The 6,475-nt window shown below is 29.8% G+C and overlaps 1 long non-coding RNA gene across 1 annotated transcript; it reads right to left on the bottom strand.

The window, feature by feature from the left end:
* Positions 1 to 1,140: 1,140 nt before the first annotated feature.
* On the bottom strand, positions 1,141 to 4,847 carry LOC121117287 (uncharacterized). Its single transcript, XR_011780265.1, has 3 exons — positions 3,032 to 4,847; positions 2,900 to 2,958; positions 1,141 to 2,843 (listed from the first exon to the last, which is right to left on the bottom strand). It is a non-coding gene; the product is annotated as an uncharacterized lncRNA (long non-coding RNA).
* Between the last annotated feature and the right edge of the window lie 1,628 nt (positions 4,848 to 6,475).

Genomic DNA, 6,475 nt, shown 5'->3' on the forward strand with positions numbered 1-6,475 from the left:
TGACTGAGCACATTGGGGTTTAAGATTTGGGCATAGTGAGATGTAAAGACAACATTTAAGCGTATTTGAATCATTCATATTTCCTTCATTTGTTGCTCGATTATTATAAATGTTAAAAGTTAAATAAAAACTTTGACTCAAATTGAATTATTGGTATTCAATAATAATACCTGAATATTCAGGTACTTTTAAAACTATTTTGACCATAAAATTAAGTTGTCTCCTACTTTATTCTGAGGTTTGTTAAGAGGAAAATACAAATGTATTCATATTTCCTATACTTGTTTTTAGCCAATAATTGAATATATAAGTTGACTAAAACTATATCATTGTTATTTGATATTTATATTTCTTCCATTTAAAAATCAATTACGAAACAAGGTAATAGTTCACTATAGCAATATATACCAGTGAGCATGACTACTAAAATATAACATTTCTTTGAAATGTTCGTAACATTGGTTAGAGATTATTGTATCATATACTAAATGCAAAAAGATACCAAAAAAATTACAAATTATGTAATTTCATGTTACTACGATCCTGTATTTTTTGACGATTCCGTTCATAAAGTCTCTAAGTTCCTTTTTACGTAACAACATGCATATCATCATCAAAAAACCATAACTTATGATAAAATTTGTACTTTATACGGGAGATCAGGAACAGTTCCAAATCATCTATTATCAACAAAAATCGAATTTGATTTAGAAATTAAGAAAAATAAATTAAATAATATTTTTGTAAGGGAAAAAAAGATCATTCAAGGTGTTGAATTATTAACTTTTAATGTATTAAAGCATGTTAAGATATAATAAAATCTATATCATATTCATGAATGACTGATCAGTATTAAAAACCAAGCCGCCCTAAGTATTACTGGGCCTAAATCTGAAACTGGGGTAGAATGACTAAAAATTATTTTTTTATTATTAAAATACAGGGCCTTTTCTACGTTTGAGCGGTTTCCACATAAAATATTTAAACAATACGAAGAAAGTTCTAACATTTTGTACAACATACCTTTATGTACTGAGTGTTACCAATTGACTCCAGTCTCCCCTATAAGTAACATAATTTGTTAGATTCTGCGTGATTTCTGAAAGGACACGTGGTTAATTAATATAATATTTATAATTATTGATTTTTAGAAAATATATTATGGATCTTCATTTCAACTATTATTAACACATAAAACTGGACATATAATACATTTACAAGAAATTCCCCCAACGTGATGTAAACAGAGCATAAATGGATAAAAGGTACAGCTGGTCATAAGTCATCCTAGAATATGCGAATTTATAATTGCCCTATCTATATAATTATTATCCATAATATGAAACATATGTGATGAATTAGATTATAATTAATAATCATTAAAAAAATCGACATAATGTGAAAATATCGCTTGAACAAGTCAAATATTTTGTAGAGCCATTCAATTAAGGGTTCATTTTATCAAAATGAAACTAAGATTTTGGGATTTATATTTCATCTTTAATGTCTAATATATTAGATATAAAGATAAATGTTGAAGTGAGTGTTTAAATTCCCTAGCATCCTCGGCGCCCATAGCACCTTCACTTGAAAATTATCATACCATAATAGAATTAGAGGGTTCTTGATGTAAATTAAAATAAAAATAACTGAACAATCCAATATCACTCTTCTAGATATAAAGCGTGACGAAACAGAAGAAAAGATGAATATTAATAAACGTTCTTCTATTATAAATGAATTCTTGAATAAATGAGTATCTAAAGTTAAAAAACCTGAACGAGGACAACTCCAATCCTCTTTAAAATAAAATTTCTAGACTACGATGTTGTTGAAATTGCCTATGAACTCTCTCTTATCAATTCAAAGATAGGACCAGGAAACGCTTTAATTGGCTTAAAATACCTATTAATCTAATAAAAAAATTAAGTTTTTCTCTACTTTATGAACAGGCACTCAAAAAAAAGTTCAAAGTTGATATTGGAGGCATAAAGAAATATCTCCATTGTTCAAGAAAACATCGAACTATCTGTTTGAGATGTGCAGGAATACTTTCAGTAAAAGATCTTGAGAATACAATTTCCCTTTTTGCTAAAAAAGTTGGAGAGTTGTGTTTGTGAGATTTGAAACGAATAAGAATAGTTTGCCTCTCCAATCACCATTAAAATACTTTGAAAATACAATAGGGTCGGGGTCCATCACATAGCACATGGTTGGAGAACTCTCAAAAACACCAACATTCCTGCCAGTCCTTTGACAGTTATATTATATGGATTTTTCCAAATAATATAACTGAAATACGATAATGCCAAAAAGTGATGTTCAACTTGTTTTCACTAACATAATTCAAAGAAATTTTACACTAAGGCGAAAGTTAAACATTATTAAGGGCATCAACTAATCCTATTAGAAATGAAAAGCTTCAGTTAGGATTTTGAAGAAGCAATAAATGAGATACTAAGAAAAATAAACCAATAAATCAGAACTAAATTATGCCCATATCTCATCTTAAGTTTGGATTAAAAATATTGAGTTATTAGCAAAAGCGATATTTCTATGCATAGACTAATAGCTCTATACCAAAGAAATAATATCAGATCTCAAATAGAGCGTTTGAAGACAGAAAATAATTAAACAAACTAGTAAAATGACATCCTTGAAACTGGACTCTGGAAAAGTTTCTGATGACCAGTTTTAAGTTTCCAGAACAGCTACTGACTTTTATTTTCTGATGTATAGATATTCCGACAGATATGCCAACAAACTGCGAGATTTTTGTTTCAATTGGAGGCTTTTGAATGATCCAGCAAAGTGGAAGCCACTACTATTCAAGTCCTGGGATTCTAAAATAAGGGAAAATTACTGCATCTCGTCATAGAACTGTACAAATTAGGCTTACCTATCTTTTCAACATGAAATCCGTAGTTTATAATTAAATAAGAAGAACATTAGCAGAATCTGAAAATAGAAATGATTTTTTTTTTTGTCATCTTCAGAAATAGTATACAACTTTATAAAATATGCTACTCACCCTTTTCAAAAAAAAAAAAACTGTGAGCATGGGACGAAAAACATACCTCCAAAGACATTTAACCTAACGAGATATATACGTTCTAGCATAATTTTTGAGAAAAAGGTACATATGTTGATGGAAGATCCTATTTGGGGTACCTCAAAGCTTACATTTCCAGAAAACGATTAAACGCTCCTATTCCTCGGCGAGGACTTGGCTCCACGAACATTGATACCATGTAGAAGACATTTAACTCTCTTGGATAAAAAGTTATGATTTCTGGGTGATAAGAATCATACAAATGTTCTCAGCTGCTAACAGTCATCGTTTTTGAATAGTATCTGTATAGGTCCAAAATAGTGGGTCATATTGGAGAAAATGTGCTCATCATGGAGTTACATAATAAAAAAATGAGCCTCTAAATGACAACCCGCGATTGAACAGTTCAGAGGAATTATTTAAAAAGGATTAATCCATTTTCATGGGTAAACACTTGTCCTAAAGTGAATATAGTTAGAATAATTACATTCTTTTTTAAGGACCATAAGGTTGTTTTCGGATTCAAAGAAAAGAGACTCTACTCTTGGACCACAGTGTCTGCTCGTCATTGCCTTAGGCTCCTCCCAAATAAAATGATCAGAGAGGCATAATTAAACAACAGGGATGAAGATCCTCCCAAAATTGCAATAAAAAGATATAATAGAATTGGACACAAAATGAATATGGAGTATGCAGATCCTTGAATCATACTAAAGAATCCATTCTTTGAAATTACCGTTTTCATGTGATATGTGCATTATTGATATCGGCCATTTTTGGGTCATAAAAAGCAAGTATCATGACAATGAAGCCTCCTTTATCATTAATATTGATTAATATTAAGGAAAATAGTGATATAGGTTGTCAAACTGAGATCAACAAATGAAAGAATTTTGATCATACTCAAATATCATTGTTTATCATTGGCATAAAGTAGTAGTATTCAATGCAGATGTTAAGTAATTATAATATTATACTTAAAGGAATTTGATGAAGTAATAGGAAATTTATTGTAAATTTGTCCATTTTATATAGTAAAAATATGGCGTTTCTTAATTTATTATGCAAATGATTAATTATGAGGTCAGTGAAACCCTCCATTAGCTGTACTATTTCCAAGATGCAGTGGAAACATCCTTCCACCTATTTTACAATTCCTCCAAAATCATTCCTATTATTAGGATGGTTGAGAATGAGATTTGCGAATCCTACCGTGAGAGCTTCCCCAAATGGACTGACTCATCACTCATTGTCACGTCTTCAACATACGAGGAACGATGGACAATACAGTCCCTCATCTCTTAGTTACAAGTTCGTTCACTATGCAGTGAAGCAAAGAGAAGGAAGAATACCACTATGGCTCCAAGAAGAATATTTACCCAAATTGATCGTCCCTAATGTGTTCAGCTACGAAGGTCGATTCCTCCACATCCATAGTCTTTCAGTTATTACTTATTGGTCCTCTCCATGGTCCTCTATCGATTATAAACGCTTATAGTTCTTATTAGTTTAAAGTAATTGTTTATAATCATTCCGTCTTTAAAACAGGTTCTGTAAAGTTTTGCTCCTCCCTTTTTATTCAGTAAAGCTGTATTATTATTATTCAAATACTATATAATATCACGCAACCTGTTGTGGGAAAAGGATCACTTTTAACGATGAATCCCTGTTTTTAAACTAATAAGAACTTTGTACAATTCATGAATTTCTATTTTTCATGATTAGCTAAAATAACTCATGGCTAAACACCGAAATCCATGTACAATTCTACGACTAAAATAATGGACGTAGTTGTATTTTTATTTATAACCACGTTATAATTATTTCTTCTATTTTGCACGTTATCTTTATTGTATCACGCAACGTTTCTCCTAAAACAAAAAAGGCCCAAAATAATCTGGTAGTTAGCCAAATAAGTCAATCATACCAACCCCTATTTTTATATTATATACTCGCATACTATTACTGTCATATTATTTCTTCCCCATTTTTAAACAAATTACATATCATTAAAATCTACCTAGTATTTTATTCGATACTGTATCATAATATTGCTTAGTAATATTTGATTAATAGAGTAGTTGTAGTTAGTTATTATATTATTTCAATGAAGAAATACCTAAAATTCCTTCATAAAAATAATAAAATGGTCAATTTATATATACTATATAAAGGCGACAGTAGAGATTGAAATCCAGTAGGATCGTTGATTCTCCTAGTAGAGATAACAATCCTATTTTCTCTTTGGAAAAATAACAATTTTACAGAGGGAGATAGTAGAATTGAATATTTAATGAAATTGTGTGTTTTCGAAAATATGACGCAAAGTCATACCCTCTAATTTACCTATTATATAATTATAGTAAATTGTTTAGGTTAAGAATTTTAACAGAAATAAGATATAAAATCTTATTCTTTGTTCATCTCTAAGATAGTGTATTAGTAATAGTTAATCATTTACATCATATATGCCCCTTTGAGTTTGTGTACTTGTGCATTTCTTCTAGTAGTCTTTGACTAGTGATGTGTCGTTCGCAATCAATTCGTTCTTTTGAACGACTCTCTTTAGTGAATGTACTGAACCGACTCAGTTGCATGAATAATTCATTCGTTTATACCGTAAGTTTCCCATAAAGTAAAATATAAAATATAATTAAGTGATTATATCACTTAACCTCAATCAAATATTTATATCCACTTTGACTTTTTTATTGAGTTATTATCAATATATTCAAGTGAAGAAGCATATATTTCTGTATTGCACGGTAGTGCATTAGCTTGCTACTTTGAATGCACTACTTGATTGTAGGGTAGACCGAGAAATTTACATTCAAATAAAGATTTGCACAAAAAGTACTGATCATAAATGAATTTTAACTCATTTCACTAGATACATGTCAGCTGTGTAAAGCTTTGGTTTTTGTAATTTAAGTAATTCAATAAAACGTGTTTCAACTTTTCTGGTCCACCCTACTCCAAATAAACTTATAATGTTGAGTTGTTAAAAGTCTTTTAGAATTGATAAATAATATGATTTTATTTCATATATTAGGATTATTTTTACTTAATAACGCAATAAATTAATGTTATTGAATATATTTTCTTTTAAGTGTTTTATTTTCCATTCAGGATACAACTTCTTGTGTTCATGAACGCAATCTGGTAGAAATTGTTTTTGTTCCTCATTCGCTATAATTAAACCATGGAAGTCTTTCGTAAACTTTTGCAGTATATCTCAGCTGTGTAATTAACTGTTCTAAGCGTTGACAATTTTTTTCGGCTTTTAATCGAAGCAAAGTTACTATTCCATAAAGATGGAGCTTCACAAAGGAAATAATCAACAATTTTGAAACGGGAAAACAGTATCATGCTTTTAACTGTTATGAAGTAACATATTTTTTTATCTGAAATCAAATTTTCTAT

Source organism: Lepeophtheirus salmonis, chromosome 5 (assembly GCF_016086655.4).
Source record: "Lepeophtheirus salmonis chromosome 5, UVic_Lsal_1.4, whole genome shotgun sequence".
Classification (NCBI taxonomy): Eukaryota; Metazoa; Arthropoda; class Copepoda; order Siphonostomatoida; family Caligidae; genus Lepeophtheirus; species Lepeophtheirus salmonis.